This window comes from Rattus norvegicus, chromosome 20 (genome assembly GCF_036323735.1).
Source record: "Rattus norvegicus strain BN/NHsdMcwi chromosome 20, GRCr8, whole genome shotgun sequence".
Taxonomy (NCBI): domain Eukaryota; kingdom Metazoa; phylum Chordata; class Mammalia; order Rodentia; family Muridae; genus Rattus; species Rattus norvegicus.
The window spans coordinates 38,709,165-38,727,923 of record NC_086038.1 but is presented as its reverse complement, the minus strand read 5'-3'; positions in this window follow the sequence as shown (position 1 = coordinate 38,727,923).

The following is an 18,759-nucleotide window of genomic DNA, read 5'->3' as shown; positions in this document are numbered from 1 at the left end:
TTATTTGTATTTGTGTTATCTCTGTGTGTGTATGTGTGTTTGTTTGTGTGTGCGTGTGTGTGTGCTTTGTTGTGTGTTTCTGCTATTTCTATTTGTGTTATTTGTGTGTATATGTGTGTCTGTTTGTGTGTGTGTGTGTGTGTGTGTGTGTGTGTGTGTGTTTGCGCCTGTGTTTTTATGGAACATGTTAATTGTGAGAATTTCTGAAAATCTGGCCCAACTGGTCTGACAGGAAATACATGAATACGAATTCCCGTACCTCTACATGAACTATTGTGGTTTTCTTCCTATTTGCCCGTGTAAAAGACTTTCTTTCTGCATGTGCTATTCTCTTCTCTCGGTTCAATATTGTTCTGTTGCTCCCAACTACCACCTAGCCCTACAAGCAGGAAGGAAGTGCCATGTCTTGCATGACCCCTGGAAGTGATGTCCTTGGGTCTTAGAACATGTGGTTGGGATCCTCAGTTGGGTGTCTTCTCTTTCCAACCTGTGTGGATCCAGATGGAATGAGATCAGCACGGATTCAACTTGGCTAGTGATACCACCTAAGGCACAGTCTACTCTGCCTTCCTCTTCTGAAGCCGGCTTACCACCTCCACGATTTCCTGGATACTCTGCCCAAGGCCAGGAAGGACCTATGGTGCTCCGGCCTTGGACGATCTGTCTGCTGGATGGTTGATTCCTAGGACATTTTTTGTGCTTCCTTGTTCTGGGTCCAGAATGGCATGCAAGGAACTTCGAGACTTTGGGAGAGACTTTGCTGAGTCTGATAGGTTTCTTGAGGTCTTGTTCCGGGTCTCCAGTTCTCAGGTGGGAGGCGTGGCAGGTGTAGAGCTTCCTGGCATGACCTTGATTCAAGGAGGACGACTGTAGCCCACGGCTCCTTTCGAGTGGGCGGAGCTCTGGGAGCAGAGAGAGAGGTATTTAAGGGCAGGGGTCCCAGCCCTACGGCTGGCATTTGCTGAAGCTTGCGCTTGCTCTGGAGCGGTCCTGACTATATTCTCCAGCATGAGGACTCTTGGCATCGAATCCTTAGGAGCATGGAAGCTGGAAGAAATGTGGATAGCAGCTGTGTGCTGCGGGAATCCCGGCGCAGGAAGACGGTTTGGCAGGCCTGGTAAAAGAAGGCCCTGCTATCAGCTTTCAGCAAGAACCAGTACCCGAGCTTCTGGGACAGGCAGGAACTGGCCAGGCAAATACAGCTCCTGCGTCCCGCATCCGAGTGTGGTTTCAGAACCAAAGAATTCGCACTGGAGAGGTGAGGCACGGCCCAAAGCGGTCCAGCAGAGGCTCCATTCCGCTAGGCTCCCAAAAGCTCGAGGAAGGGTTTGGCTCCAGGTCACAAGGTAGCAGCATGCCCTCAGACAGCAGAAGGCCTCGCACTCGACTCACCTTGCAACAGCGCAGTATCATAGTGCAAGCCTTTGAGAGGAATCCATTGCCAGGCTTTGCTACCAGGGAGCAGCTGGGCCAGAGGACAGGTTTGTCTGAGGACACGATCCACATATGATTTCAGAACAGAAGAGCGCGGCAAGCCCGCGCTCCAGATCAAGATGTGCCTGCTTCACAAGGGCAGGATGTGGCAACTGGAGGTCTCAGTGGCAGGGATGAAGCAGCACAGGACAACCTGTTATCGATGGCTATCTCAGGAGGTGTGGGCATGGAGAACTCGGGCTCCAGCGACCAGCCCCACTTCCACAAAGAGTCCCAGCAACCCAAAGTGGTACATGACAGACAGCGACTCAAGCATACGAGGCAGGACCTCTAAAAATCCTCCTTGATGAACTGCTGGAAAAAGACCAAGTGGAGGGTGACAGCCATTCCCTGTGGATCTGGATGGAAATTCTGGTGGCAAGGAGCACGAGGGTGTCCAGGAAACCATCTTGCAACTGGCTGCCACGGACTGTGTTTCCAAGGAATCCTCGAGTTATAGCGACCCAACAAATTTCTCCAGAGAGTCTCAGCTACCACAATGGGTACAGCCTGAAGGACAAGGCCAAGAACAGGCTCTCACTCAGGGATGCAAGACGGGCCCCCTGGAACTCTTCCTGGATCAACTGCTGCTGGAAGTTCGTGTGGAGACGCACTCACCAGGCCCTGTACATCTTTAAGTTGCAGGGCAGCAAATGGATGCAACACCTGAACTGCCTCTCTCTCAAGAAGAATATGAGGATCTGCTGGATATTCTCTGAGTCCCAGCCTGGAAGCTCCTATCCAGAAGACACCCACAATCCACACTTGAGAATGTAGACAGCCCAAAAAGTATATGCATCAAAACCCCTATTACAGTGGCTGATTTCGATGCAAAGCATCTTGCTTACTAGAAGGAGGAAATGCACGTGGGTTTTCCATATGGAGTGCCTACCTTAGGGCCCTGAGACGAGGAAATGGGCTCTCAGAATGGGATTCTGCTTAAAGGGCAGAGGGCAAGATCATCAGGGACTCCTAAAACAACAAGGAGGCCTAATGAAAAGCCCAACTGACAGAACACACAATTGGACTGGCTCCATCAGACTCCAGGAAATCTCATGGGTCACCAGGTATAGGCTACACATCTCAGGACACTGAACCAGGAAGGAGTTATGAAGACTTCTTCCTTGGGACTAAGAACTGTTGCTCTTCTTACCAATGCCTTATGCTTGGCTGTGAGTTGACTAACAAACCACCCATTCTATATGTACTCCTAGCACATTTGTTTAGTTTACTTTTGTTTAGTTTTGTCTTGCTCTGTTCTACCTCCCATTGTATTCAATAAAGATTTGCATTTTTTGTTTGTTTGCTTGCTTGCTTGTTTGCTTGTGTGTTTGTATGGGTGGTGAATTGGCTGTTTGGTTTAGGCATGAGCTTTCCAATTCAAAGGGTGGTAAGACTTGGGAAGGCAGTGAGGCGGGATGAGAGGTCTGAAAGGGAAATAAAAAGGAAAAGCTGACCAGTGTTCAATGCAGACATGGCACTGTTTGCTAAAGCAAACAAGCGGGGAAAATGTCAACTTAAAGAAGAATGTGTGTAAGGCCACAAAACTGTAAATAAACATCATCCTGGAAATGGAGTGCAACCAAAGTATCGTGAACAGTTCATTCCAGGATTGACACTGATTCAATCAGACAAGCCGAATACCTTCCTCCTCCCACAGTGAGGTGTCTCCCACACTCTCAGGTATCCGTCTTTTATCCTTGAGTTTCCCAAGCCTAGCACGGCCCTGCATTCCCTAATGTGAGGTCCCTCTGAACCCACCTGAAGACTGCAATTGCCTAGAGGTAGGCAGTTGTCCTTGGGTGCATGCAGCCACATTGCCTCAAGGAGCATAGGGATTATACAGGTCTTTCAGCACAGGTTTTGGGTCTTTTGTTTCACATTCACAAGTCAGACTTGCTGGCCCGGTTTTTGTGTATGCTTGTGTGTGTGTGTGTGTGAGTGTGTGTGTGTATGTGTGTGTTATTTGTATTTGTGTTATTTGTGTGTGTTTGCATGTGCATGTGTGAGTGTCTGTGTGTGTGCTTGTTTTGTGTGTGTGTTATTTGTATTTGTGTTATCTCTGTGTGTGTATGTGTGTTTGTTTGTGTGTGCGTGTGTGTGTGCTTTGTTGTGTGTTTGTGCTATTTCTATTTGTGTTATTTGTGTGTATATGTGTGTCTGTTTGTGTGTGTGTGTGTGTGTGTGTGTGTGTGTGTGTGTGTGTGTGTGTTTGCGCCTGTGTTTTTATGGAACATGTTAATTGTGAGAATTTCTGAAAATCTGGCCCAACTGGTCTGACAGGAAATACATGAATACGAATTCCCGTACCTCTACATGAACTATTGTGGTTTTCTTCCTATTTGCCCGTGTAAAAGACTTTCTTTCTGCATGTGCTATTCTCTTCTCTCGGTTCAATATTGTTCTGTTGCTCCCAACTACCACCTAGCCCTACAAGCAGGAAGGAAGTGCCACGTCTTGCATGACCCCTGGAAGTGATGTCCTTGGGTCTTAGAACATGTGGTTGGGATCCTCAGTTGGGTGTCTTCTCTTTCCAACCTGTGTGGATCCAGATGGAATGAGATCAGCACGGATTCAACTTGGCTAGTGATACCACCTAAGGCACAGTCTACTCTGCCTTCCTCTTCTGAAGCCGGCTTACCACCTCCACGATTTCCTGGATACTCTGCCCAAGGCCAGGAAGGACCTATGGTGCTCCGGCCTTGGACGATCTGTCTGCTGGATGGTTGATTCCTAGGACATTTTTTGTGCTTCCTTGTTCTGGGTCCAGTATGGCATGCAAGGAACTTCGAGACTTTGGGAGAGACTTTGCTGAGTCTGATAGGTTTCTTGAGGTCTTGTTCTGGGTCTCCAGTTCTCAGGTGGGAGGCGTGGCAGGTGTAGAGCTTCCTGGCATGACCTTGATTCAAGGTGGACGACTGTAGCCCACGGCTCCTTTCGAGTGGGCGGAGCTCTGGGAGCAGAGAGAGAGGTATTTAAGGGCAGGGGTCCCAGCCCTACGGCTGGCATTTGCTGAAGCTTGCGCTTGCTCTGGAGCGGTCCTGACTATATTCTCCAGCATGAGGACTCTTGGCATCGAATCCTTAGGAGCATGGAAGCTGGAAGAAATGTGGATAGCAGCTGTGTGCTGCGGGAATCCCGGCGCAGGAAGACGGTTTGGCAGGCCTGGCAAAAGAAGGCCCTGCTATCAGCTTTCAGCAAGAACCAATACCCGAGCTTCTGGGACAGGCAGGAACTGGCCAGGCAAATACAGCTCCTGCGTCCCGCATCCGAGTGTGGTTTCAGAACCAAAGAATTCGCACTGGAGAGGTGAGGCACGGCCCAAAGCGGTCCAGCAGAGGCTCCATTCCGCTAGGCTCCCAACAGCTCGAGGAAGGGTTTGGCTCCAGGTCACAAGGTAGCAGCATGCCCTCAGACAGCAGAAGGCCTCGCACTCGACTCACCTTGCAACAGCGCAGTATCCTAGTGCAAGCCTTTGAGAGGAATCCATTGCCAGGCTTTGCTACCAGGGAGCAGCTGGGCCAGAGGACAGGTTTGTCTGAGGACACTATCCACATATGATTTCAGAACAGAAGAGCGCGGCAAGCCTGCGCTCCAGATCAAGATGTGCCTGCTTCACAAGTGCAGGATGTGGCAACTGGAGGTCTCAGTGGCAGGGATGAAGCAGCACAGGACAACCTGTTATCGATGGCTATCTCAGGAGGTGTGGGCATGGAGAACTCGAGCTCCAGCGACCAGCCCCACTTCCACAAAGAGTCCCAGCAACCCCAAGTGGCACATCACAGACAGCGACTCAAGCATACGAGGCAGGACCTCTAAAAATCCTCCTTGATGAACTGCTGGAAAAAGACCAAGTGGAGGGTGACAGCCATTCCCTGTGGATCTGGATGGAAATTCTGGTGGCAAGGAGCACGAGGGTGTCCAGGAAACCATCTTGCAACTGGCTGCCACGGACTGTGTTTCCAAGGAATCCTCGAGTTATAGCGACCCAACCAATTTCTCCAGAGAGTCTCAGCTACCACAATGGGTACAGCCTGAAGGACAAGGCCAAGAACAGGCTCTCACTCAGGGATGCAAGACGGGCCCCCTGGAACTCTTCCTGGATCAACTGCTGCTGGAAGTTCGTGTGGAGACGCACTCACCAGGCCCTGTACATCTTTAAAGTGCAGGGCAGCAAATGGATGCAACACCTGAGCTGCCTCTCTCTCAAGAAGAATATGAGGATCTGCTGGATATTCTCTGAGTCCCAGCCTGGAAGCTCCTATCCAGAAGACACCCGCAATCCACACTTGAGAATGTAGACAGCCCAAAAAGTATATGCACCAAACCCCTATTACAGTGGCTGATTTCGATTCAAAGCATCTTGCTTACTAGAAGGAGGAAATGCACGTGGGTTTTCCATATGGAGTGCGTACCTGAGTGCCCTGAGACGAGGAAAGGGGCTCTCAGAATGGGATTCTGCTTAAAGGGCAGAGGGCAAGATCACCAGGGACTCCTAAAACAACAAGGAGGCCTAATTACAAGCCCAACTGACAGAACACACAATTGGACTGGCTCCATCAGACTCCAGGAAATCTCATGGGTCACCAGGTATAGGCTACACATCTCAGGACACTGAACCAGGAAGGAGTTATGAAGACTTCTTCCTTGGGACTAAGAACTGTTGCTCTTCTTACCAATGCCTTATGCTTGGCTGTGAGATGACTAACAAACCACCCATTCTATATGTACTCCTAGCACATTTGTTTAGTTTACTTTTGTTTAGTTTTGTCTTGCTCTGTTCTACCTCCCATTGTTTTCAATAAAGATTTGCATGTTTGTTTGTTTGCTTGCTTGCTTGTTTGCTTGTGTGTTTGTATGGGTGGTGAATTGGCTGTTTGGTTTAGGCATGAGCTTTCCAATTCAAAGGGTGGTAAGACTTGGGAAGGCAGTGAGGCGGGATGAGAGGTCTGAAAGGGAAATAAAAAGGAAAAGCTGATCAGTGTTCAATGCAGACATGGCACTGTTTGCTAAAGCAAACAAGCGGGGAAAATGTCAACTTAAAGAAGAATGTGTGTAAGGCCACAAAACTGTAAATAAACATCATCCTGGAAATGGAGTGCAACCAAAGTATCGTGAACAGTTCATTCCAGGATTGACACTGATTCAATCAGACAAGCCGAATACCTTCCTCCTCCCACAGTGAGGTGTCTCCCACACTCTCAGGTATCCGTCTTTTATCCTTGAGTTTCCCAAGCCTACCACGGCTCTGCATTCCCTAATGTGAGGTCCCTCTGAACCCACCTGAAGACTGCAATTGCCTAGAGGTAGGCAGTTGTCCTTGGGTGCATGCAGCCACATTGCCTCAAGGAGCATAGGGCTTATACAGGTCTTTCAGCACAGGTTTTGGGTCTTTTGTTCCACATTCACAAGTCAGACTTGCTGGCCCGGTTTTTGTGTATGCTTGTGTGTGTGTGTGTGTGTGAGTGTGTGTGTGTATGTGTGTGTTATTTGTATTTGTGTTATTTGTGTGTGTTTGCATGTGCATGTGTGAGTGTCTGTGTGTGTGCTTGTTTTGTGTGTGTGTTATTTTTATTTGTGTTATCTCTGTGTGTGTATGTGTGTGTGTTTGTGTGTGCGTGTGTGTGTGCTTTGTTGTGTGTCTGTGCTATTTCTATTTGTGTTATTTGTGTGTATATGTGTGTCTGTTTGTGTGTGTGTGTGTGTGTGTGTGTGTGTGTGTGTGTCTGCGCCTGTGTTTTTATGGAACATGTTAATTGTGAGAATTCCTGAAAATCTGGCCCAACTGGTCTGACAGTAAATACATGAATACGCATTCCCGTACCTCTACATGAACTATTGTGGTTTTCTTCCTATTTGCCTGTGTAAAAGACTTTCTTTCTGCATGTGCTATTCTCTTCTCTCGGTTCAATATTGTTCTGTTGCTCCCAACTACCACCTAGCCCTACAAGCAGGAAGGAAGTGCCATGTCTTGCATGACCCCTGGAAGTGATGTCCTTGGGTCTTAGAACATGTGGTTGGGATCCTCAGTTGGGTGTCTTCTCTTTCCAACCTGTGTGGATCCAGATGGGATGAGATGAGCACGGATTCAACTTGGCTAGTGATACCACCTAAGGCACAGTCCACTCTACCTTCCTCTTCTAAAGCCGGCTTACCACCTCCACGATTTCCTGGATACTCTGCCCAAAGCCAGGAAGGACCTATGGTGCTCCGGCCTTGGACGATCTGTCTGCTAGATGGTTGATTCCAGGACATTTTTTGTGCTTCCTTGTTCTGGGTCCAAAATGGCATGCAAGGAACTTCGAGACTTTGGGAGAGACTTTGCTGAGTCTGATAGGTTTCTTGAGGTCTTGTTCCGGGTCTCCTGTTCTCAGGTGGGAGGCGTGGCAGGTGTAGAGCTTCCTGGCATGACCTTGATTCAAGGTGGACGACTGTAGCCCACGGATCCTTTCGAGTGGGCGGAGCTCCGGGAGCAGAGAGAGAGGTATTTAAGGGCAGGGGTCCCAGCCCTACGGCTGGCATTTGCTGAAGCTTGCGCTTGCTCTGGAGCGGTCCTGACTATATTCTCCAGCATGAGGACTCCTGGCATCGAATCCTTAGGAGCATGGAAGCTGGAAGCAATGTGGATAGCAGCTGTGTGCTGCGGGAATCCCGGCGCAGGAAGACGGTTTGGCAGGCCTGGCAAAAGAAGGCCCTGCTATCAGCTTTCAGCAAGAACCAATACCCGAGCTTCTGGGACAGGCAGGAACTGGCCAGGCAAATACAGCTCCCTGCGTCCCACATCCGAGTGTGGTTTCAGAACCAAAGAATTCGCACTGGAGAGGTGAGGCACGGCCCAAAGCGGTCCAGCAGAGGCTCCATTCCGCTAGCCTCCCAACAGCTCGAGGAAGGGTTTGGCTCCAGGTCACAAGGTAGCAGCATGCCCTCAGACAGCAGAAGGCCTCGCACTCGACTCACCTTGCAACAGTGCAGTATCCTAGTGCAAGCCTTTGAGAGGAATCCATTGCCAGGCTTTGCTACCAGGGAGCAGCTGGGCCAGAGGACATGTTTGTCTGAGGACACTATCCACATATGATTTCAGAACAGAAGAGCGCTGCAAGCCCGCGCTCCAGATCAAGATGAGCCTGCTTCACAAGTGCAGGATGTGGCAACTGGAGGTCTCAGTGGCAGGGATGAAGCAGCACAGGACAACCTGTTATCGATGGCTATCTCAGGAGGTGTGGGCATGGAGAACTCGAGCTCCAGCGACCAGCCCCACTTCCACAAAGAGTCCCAGCAACCCCAAGTGGCACATCACAGACAGCGACTCAAGCATACGCGGCAGGACCTCTAAAAATCCTCCTTGATGAACTGCTGGAAAAAGACCAAGTGGAGGGTGACAGCCATTCCCTGTGGATCTGGATGGAAATTCTGGTGGCAAGGAGCACGAGGGTGTCCAGGAAACCATCTTGCAACTGGCTGCCACGGACTGTGTTTCCAAGGAATCCTCGAGTTATAGCGACCCAACCAATTTCTCCAGAGAGTCTCAGCTACCACAATGGGTACAGCCTGAAAGACAAGGCCAAGAACAGGCTCTCACTCAGGGATGCAAGACGGGCCCCCTGGAACTTTTCCTGGATCAACTGCTGCTGGAAGTTCGTGTGGAGACCCCCTCACCAGGCCCTGTACATCTTTAAGGTGCAGGGCAGCAAATGGATGCAACACCTGAGCTGCCTCTCTCTCAAGAAGAATATGAGGATCTGCTGGATATTCTCTGAGTCCCAGCCTGGAAGCTCCTATCCAGAAGACACCCACAATCCAAAATTGAGAATGTAGACAGCCCAAAAAGTATATGCATCAAAACCCCTATTACAGTGGCTGATTTCGATGCAAAGCATCTTGCTTACTAGAAGGAGGAAATGCACGTGGGTTTTCCATATGGAGTGCCTACCTGAGGGCCCTGAGACGAGGAAATGGGCTCTCAGAATGGGATTCTGCTTAAAGGGCAGAGAGCAAGATCACCAGGGACTCCTAAAACAACAAGGAGGCCTAATGAAAAGCCCAACTGACAGAACACACAATTGGACTGGCTCCATCAGACTCCAGGAAATCTCATGAGTCACCAGGTATAGGCTACACATCTCAGGACACTGAACCAGGAAGGAGTTATGAAGACTTCTTCCTTGGGACTAAGAACTGTTGCTCTTCTTACCAATGCCTTATGCTTGGCTGTGAGATGACTAACAAACCACCCATTCTATATGTACTCCTAGCACATTTGTTTAGTTTACTTTTGTTTAGTTTTGTCTTGCTCTGTTCTACCTCCCATTGTTTTCAATAAAGATTTGCATGTTTGTTTGTTTGCTTGCTTGCTTGTTTGCTTGTGTGTTTGTATGGGTGGTGAATTGGCTGTTTGGTTTAGGCATGAGCTTTCCAATTCAAAGGGTGGTAAGACTTGGGAAGGCAGTGAGGCGGGATGAGAGGTCTGAAAGGGAAATAAAAAGGAAAAGCTGATCAGTGTTCAATGCAGACATGGCACTGTTTGCTAAAGCAAACAAGCGGGGAAAATGTCAACTTAAAGAAGAATGTGTGTAAGGCCACAAAACTGTAAATAAACATCATCCTGGAAATGGAGTGCAACCAAAGTATCGTGAACAGTTCATTCCAGGATTGACACTGATTCATTCAGACAAGCCGAATACCTTCCTCCTCCCACAGTGAGGTGTCTCCCACACTCTCAGGTATCCGTCTTTTATCCTTGAGTTTCCCAAGCCTACCACGGCTCTGCATTCCCTAATGTGAGGTCCCTCTGAACCCACCTGAAGACTGCAATTGCCTAGAGGTAGGCAGTTGTCCTTGGGTGCATGCAGCCACATTGCCTCAAGGAGCATAGGGCTTATACAGGTCTTTCAGCACAGGTTTTGGGTCTTTTGTTCCACATTCACAAGTCAGACTTGCTGGCCGGTTTTTGTGTATGCTTGTGTGTGTGTGTGTGTGTGAGTGTGTGTGTGTATGTGTGTGTTATTTGTATTTGTGTTATTTGTGTGTGTTTGCATGTGCATGTGTGAGTGTCTGTGTGTGTGCTTGTTTTGTGTGTGTGTTATTTTTATTTGTGTTATCTCTTTGTGTGTATGTGTGTGTGTTTGTGTGTGCGTGTGTGTGTGCTTTGTTGTGTGTCTGTGCTATTTCTATTTGTGTTATTTGTGTGTATATGTGTGTCTGTTTGTGTGTGTGTGTGTGTGTGTGTGTGTGTGTGTGTCTGCGCCTGTGTTTTTATGGAACATGTTAATTGTGAGAATTCCTGAAAATCTGGCCCAACTGGTCTGACAGTAAATACATGAATACGCATTCCCGTACCTCTACATGAACTATTGTGGTTTTCTTCCTATTTGCCTGTGTAAAAGACTTTCTTTCTGCATGTGCTATTCTCTTCTCTCGGTTCAATATTGTTCTGTTGCTCCCAACTACCACCTAGCCCTAAAAGCAGGAACGAAGTGCCATGACTTGCATGACCCCTGGAAGTGATGTCCTTGGGTCTTAGAACATGTGGTTGGGATCCTCAGTTGGGTGTCTTCTCTTTCCAACCTGTGTGGATCCAGATGGGATGAGATGAGCACGGATTCAACTTGGTTAGTGATACCACCTAAGGCACAGTCCACTCTGCCTTCCTCTTCTGAAGCCGTCTTACCAACTCCACGGTTTCCTGGATATTCTGCCCAAAGCCAGGAAGGACCTATGGTGCTCCGGCCTTGGACGATCTGTCTGCTGGATGGTTGATTCCTAGGACATTTTTTGTGCTTCCTTGTTCTGGGTCCAGAATGGCATGCAAGGAACTTCGAGACTTTGGGAGTGACTTTGCTGAGTCTGATAGGTTTCTTGAGGTCTTGTTCCGGGTCTCCTGTTCTCAGGTGGGAGGCGTGGCAGGTGTAGAGCTTCCTGGCATGACCATGATTCAAGGAGGACGACTGTAACCCACGGCTCCTTTCGAGTGGGCGGAGCTCCGGGAGCAGAGAGAGAGGTATTTAAGGGCAGGGGTCCCAGCCCTACGGCTGGCATTTGCAGAAGCTTGCGCTTGCTCTGGAGCGGTCCTGACTATACTCTCCAGCAGAGGACTCCTGGCATCGAATCCTTAGGAGCATGGAAGCTGGAAGCAATGTGGATAGCAGCTGTGTGCTGCGGGAATCCCGGCGCAGGAAGACGGTTTTGCAGGCCTGGCAAAAGAAGGCCCTGCTATCAGCTTTCAGCAAGAACCAATACCCGAGCTTCTGGGACAGGCAGGAACTGGCCAGGCAAATACAGCTCCCTGCGTCCCGCATCCGAGTGTGGTTTCAGAACCAAAGAAGTCGCACTGGAGAGGTGAGGCACGGCCCAAAGCGGTCCAGCAGAGGCTCCATTCCGCTAGCCTCCCAACAGCTCGAGGAAGGGTTTGGCTCCAGGTCACAAGGTAGCAGCATGCCCTCGGACAGCAGAAGGCCTCGCACTCGACTCAACTTGCAACAGCGCAGTATCCTAGTGCAAGCCTTTGAGAGGAATCCATTGCCAGGCTTTGCTACCAGGGAGCAGCTGGGCCAGAGGACAGGTTTGTCTGAGGACACTATCCACATATGATTTCAGAACAGAAGAGCGCTGCAAGCCCGCGCTCCAGATCAAGATGAGCCTGCTTCACAAGTGCAGGATGTGGCAACTGGAGGTCTCAGTGGCCGGGATGAAGCAGCACAGGACAACCTGTTATCGATGGCTATCTCAGGAGGTGTGGGCATGGAGAACTCGAGCTCCAGCGACAAGCCCCACTTCCACAAAGAGTCCCAGCAACCCCAATTGGCACATCACAGCCAGCGACTCAAGCATACGAGGCAGGACCTCTAAAAATCCTCCTTGATGAACTGCTGGAAAAAGACCAAGTGGAGGGTGACAGCCATTCCCTGTGGATCTGGATGGAAATTCTCGTGGCAAGGAGCACGTGGGTGTCCAGGAAACCATCTTGCAACTGGCTGCCACAGACTGTGTTTCCAAGGAATCCTCGATTTATAGCGACCCAACCAATTTCTCCAGAGAGAAACCTGTTATTGATGTCTGCTGCAGGAGGACAGGTTTGTCTGAGGACACTATCCACATATGATTTCAGAACAGAAGAGCGCGGCAAGCCCGCGCTCCAGATCAAGATGTGCCTGCTTCACAAGTGCAGGATGTGGCAACTGGAGGTCTCAGTGGCAGGGATGAAGCAGCACAGGACAACCTGTTATCGATGGCTATCTCAGGAGGTGTGGGCATGGAGAACTCGAGCTCCAGCGACCAGCCCCACTTCCACGAAGAGGTGGGAGGTGTGGCAGGTGTAAAGCGTCGTGGTATGACCTTGATTCAAGGGTCTGGAGTCGACTGTAGCCCACGGCTCCTTTCGAGTGGGCGGAGCTCCGGGAGCAGAGGCAAAGGTATTTAAGGGCAGGGGTCCCAGCCCTATGGCTGGCATTTGCTGAAGCTTGTGCTTGCTCTGGAGCGGTCCTGACTATATTCTCCAGCTTGAGGACTCCTGGCATCGAATCCTTAGGAGCATGGAAGCTGGAAGCAATGGGGATAGCAGGCTTTGCTACCAGGGAGCAGCTGTGTGAGAGGATAGGTTTGCCTGAGGACACGATCCACATATGGTTTCAGAACAGAAGAGCGCGGCATGCCCGAGCTCTAGATCAAGTTCTGCCTGCTTCAGCAGTGCAGGATATGGCATTGGAGGTCTCAGTAGCAGGGATCATGAGGCAGCCCAGGATATCTTGTTTCCACTTGCTGCTGCAGGTTGTATGGTCATGGAGTACTCGAGCTCTAGTGAACTGCCCACCTCCTGCAGAGAATCCCACCATTCCCAATGGCACAGCCAGAAGAACCATGCCAAGCAAAGACATATACTCAAGCAAACCGCTCAGTCCCTCCAGAGCTCCTCCTTTATGAACTGCTGGAAGTAGGTCAAGTGGAGGATCATGAGCCACTCTCTCTTAATCTGGATGGAAGTTCTGGTGGCAAGTAGCACGAGGGTGTCAGGAAATCTTTTGCAACCTGTGCCCAGGATTGTGTTTCCATGGAAAACTCGAGTTCTCGCGACCCATCCACTTTCTGCAGATAGTCTCAGCACAGTCAAAAAGACCAGGCTAAACACAGCCTCTCACTCAAGCATGCAACAGTGGCCCTCCTCACCCCTCCCTGTTCAGCTGCTGACTGAAGTCCAAGTTGAGAAGTATGCCCCAGTCCTTTGGATCTGGAAATACAAGGTAGCAAATGGACACAATACCCAAGCTGCATCTCACTCTAGATGAGAGTAATGGATGATTTATCTAGTACATCTTACTCTTAGTCATATATGTGTTTGAGGGATATGTCTTTAGGTTTGGAGTTGTGAGTACTGGTTTGGTATCGCCTCCATATAGGTAAAACACACACCTGCAAACAGCACTACCTATCACATATAGCAATATAGTCCTTCCCTTAATGGCAAATTCATTTACACTTAAATGGCGAAGTCTGCCCCCTCTCTGCTACACACAAATCATGGTTGTGCTTTTCTTTAAGGGTAATATCCATTTAAAAATGACTAATATGTTCTTTATCTATCTGTGTCCATTCTTTTGCTGGCAAATTTGTTGTTGTTGTTTTTCACAGTTGACTTATGCTTCTTTCTATAAATTTGGCACATTTTCTTTATCCATCTTTCCACTGAGGGGAAATGTAGGCTTTTTCCAATTTCTGGCTATTATTTATAAAGCTTGTATGAGCTTTAGCCTTCTGGACAGGAACTATCTTGTCTAAAGTAGACTTCTAATTAAATGTTTGAAAGGTAGTGTATTGTTGTGAGTGCTGCTTATTCTTGCATACGAATAGGCTCTTGTTGATGAAGCATCAGACTTTAGAAACACCGCAAATGGATTGGAAGACATTGCTAAAAGAGTGATTTAAATACCTTCAATTTTTTCAAGATGGATTTTAAAATGTATGTATTAAAGTTTTTATGTAAGTATTCAACTGCAGATATTCACAGTCAAATCTGTCAGAATCTTATATCTTTCCTAAGGGAAGAAAGGTACAGTCGGGGAAGATATTCCTTCATTCTCACAGGGGAAACATAAGCCTGAATGTGTTCATACATAGATGCATCTTCATGATATTTAGTTCATATTTATTTCCAAGTAGACTCAGAAAATGTTGACAGTCCATTGCCTTGTAAGATCTACCCAAGTGCATCTGTACCACTACACTTGTATTCTGCAACATTTGTGTCTGCTTTATTTGTGTATTTTCTGACATAGACTCTTGTACTGCTGCATCTTCCATTTTGCATTCATTGTGATGCAACTATATCAGAGACAAATATTATCTCTGCATCTTTTAGTAAAAAAAATTCAAAAGTATCCAAAGCAAGCTGCCAAATTCTCAAGTACATGAAACATTTCAAAACAATACTGAGGGCATAGTATAATTTTGCTTTGAATAAAATGCCTTATCAATAATTCATACTCCAATTAAATATGTGATATATCACAAATACATTAATACAAATAATTACCAATTTCTAAAATAGAAGGAAATAAATATACCCGAGAGCATTTCCATATTTAAATCAAAGTTTTTATTGTAACAAGCATCCTCTCAATCTAAAAATGAATTTTCACTTAATTTTGAAGCAAAAAAAGATGGGAAAGTATTCCTATAAATAACCTAAGTGTAGAAACACTACCTTGTGCAGAAAGCTGATAAATCAAAGAGGTGATGTTAAAAGCAAATGTTCCAGCAGTCAGCAACTTATGGATAATAGACTTACGGATAATAGCAGTCACAACTGCTATGAGGAATTGAAACAATCAAAGTTCATCTGGCATTAGTTATAACTTGAAGGTCAGAGATAGCACATATCAATAGAAATAAGGAGAAACTGGTTTCACAAAATTTTCAATATGAACACTTGTAACAAACAATAAATTTATGGGCATAAAGATTCAAAATGGTTGGAGGAAGAGGACAGAGTCAAAATACGCATAAGATAATAATCTCTGGTAAACCATCTAATGGATATTAAGAAAAATTGGATCCTATATATGTTAGTGCTTGTCGCTTTGGAAATCATATGGCATGTTCTCAAAAAATTGGGAATTTATTTACCTCAAGACCAGGTATACCATTACTATGTATATACACAAATAACACTCTACAATACCATCAGGACACTTGTTCAACTTGTTCAAAGCAGCTTTATTCATAATACCCAGAAACTGGAAATCACTTATATTTCCCCTCAATGGAAAGATGGATGAATGAAATATGATAAATTTACCGAATGATGCATAAGTCAACTGTTAAAAACAACACCAACATGAAACTTGCCAGCAAAAGAATGAACACTAATAAAGAAGGTACTAGTCACTTGTAAGTGGATATTATCCTTAAAGTAATAACCATATTAATATCCAAAGACCCAAAGGACCTAAGTAACAAGGATGACTCCCCTGGGGACACATGATTCTCACTAAGAAGAGAAACCAAAATAGACAGACCAGGTCCATGAGGAAAGTGAGCTGCGTATGTATAGGTTTGGGGATGGGAAGAGGGAGGATCAGGTGTGGGGAGGACTGAGGGAGAGAGTACTGAAAGAGACCATTGGAATGGGAGCTTTGCTCACCTCTGAGACAATTTTGAATCCTAGGGAAATGGAAACTCTCAGATATCCATGAGGGTAACTCTGTCTAAGAGTCTTAGGAATGAGTATGTAAACCCTGAACTGGTTATCTCCAATAACCAGCCAAAATTTGCAGTGGAGGTATTGAACACCAAGCCAGCCATAAAACCTTCAATCTTCAATTTGTCTTGCTTACAAGAATGTGCTGGTTAAAGTTGGTAAAGATATTGTGGGAATGAACAACCCTTGACTGGTTCACCTTTATATCCATGCTATGAGGGGGAGCTCACTGTGACTCTGTCTGGAGTGCCAGAAACCTGTCATGGCAGGTTGATATAGGAAAGCTGGCCTTTTGTGGAGAGAAACAGAATGTGTGTAGGCATGGTAAGAAGGGATTTTGGAAGTAAGATTGAGAGGAGAAAAGGGAGGGAAAACAACCATCAGGACATAAATAAAAATGCATGGAAATAAAGAAGCATACTCACCCTGTAAATCTTTTCTCCCAAGAAATTGACTTACCTTAATTTTTCACCAGGACATCTATTTCATCTTCAGATTTCTATTTATATATGTAGTGCTATAGTATATAGCTGTGAACCAGCACTCATATGTTGGAGCACAGGATTCCCAAATTGAGACTGGTATTGTTTGTCCTTATCTGTACATCATAACAAAAATCAATGGGGGGCTTAAAGATTTTATTTTTATTTGTCCTACCTGTGGTGATCAATGCCTTCATTAATGGATGTTGGGCCAGGGATTTAAGCAGGAGGAAAGGCAGAGAACATAGAGGAAATGCTGGCTTCTCACTTTCTATTCATGGCTGGGTTGCTTTACATATAAATATACAACTCTGGACCAACTTTAAGAGTTGGAGCCACTCAAGGCGGGCTTGTATCTCCCAATCATTAATCAAGACAATGGGTCCTATAACGCTCCACTAACTGCAAATTCTTAGCCTATTTTCAGACACTCAGCCAATTAAACCTCTTAGTTTGTGAGCCAGGGTTGTCAGTAAATGGATACATGAGGAAAACGTTATACTAACTCAGGTGGCAGAGACATACACAGAAAAACACCATAAATATTTTATATTTTCTGCATACACACACACACACACACACACACACACACACAGAGAGAGAGAGAGAGAGAGAGAGAGAGAGAGAGAGAGAGAGAGAGAGCAATCATTAGATGTTTATATAATATATGGATAAACAGATAGTAGAGGGGCTAACTAACAGGACTTGACAACTGGACACTGCTTTTTGTATTTTTAACCTTTTTTGCTGTAGAGTAGAGACTACCAAGCAGGAATGGATAACTAGGATTGCAATGTTATATAGGCATTTCCTGTAAGAAAATTGGGTACTAGCAGGAGCTGAACCTGAACTCTGTATATGTTATATGTGTCTTTGGCTGTTATGGAGGAAACACTACAGAGAAGCAGACAGAGACATTTATTGTATGAGAGTTTTAGATACAGAGGAATAGACACCTAGACCCCATCTATATGCCAATGTGGAACATTAATTGAATGGGAATCTATCTAGCAGTAACTGATACCTCCCTGTAAATATGTATGTGTGTATACTTGTTTGTTTGTTGGTATGTGTGTGTCTATGAAAACCTTTGTACGAAACAGGACCAGAAAGGTAATCATGTCTTTAGGTATGTATGTGTGTCCTTACAAGGAAATTTGTGTCTAGCACAACCTGATAGCTTGCAATAAGAGCATCTCTCCTTCTGCATAAGAATTTCTGTATATGTGCTTCCATAATAGGGAAGTATGTTCCTAGCTGGAACAGACACATCTGTGAGTGAGAGGTACAGTGTAGTTGAGGAGACACATAGTAGGACTAGACACTGGCTTATTATGTGATCATAGATTTTTTGATGTAGAGTATGGGCTACTGTGTAGGAACAAACACAGAACCATGCCCGTACTGTGAAGCTTTGTTTAAAATGGAGGAAAGAAATAACAAAACCTGACCTTTGTCTTGTATGAATTTGGAGAGCATTGATATTCAAGAAGGGGTTAGAAGGTTCTCACACCTGATTGATAATTTATATGTGGGTTTCAGATAGATGGGAAAATCTTGTAGCAGTATCTTATACACAGAATTGTATGTGCATTTTGGGCTTTTGTTGTAAGAGAGAAGAGGCTACCTAGTAGGTACGAAGAACTAAGGCAAGGGATGCCTATGTGGTCTTTGTGTGTGTGTGTGTGTGTGTGTGTGTGTGTGTGTGTGTGTGTGTGTGTGTGTGTTTTACTGTGTGGAAGGTACCTTATACCTAGAAGTTTATCTAAGTCTTTGAATACAGGAGCACATATAGGATAACCTGATAGTCATTTGTTTGTGGCTTTAACTAGAGTTGGGGCAGACAGAGAGAAATTGGCTACGTAGACCTGTATGAGTACTTGGTTTTAGGAGGTACATTAGCATGACCTGACCCATTGCAGTGTATCTGCAGCTTTATCTCTAAGGCACAGAACAACTAGAAAAAACTGACACCTATTTACGTCTGGGCCTACATGTCCCAACCAGTGGTTTCCAGTATGTTCTTTTATCAAGCAGGGAATACTGTACCTAGAAGGTCCAGTCTAAGTGTGTCCCCCACATTCCATTACATGTGAAGTTCTACAGATGTGAGAT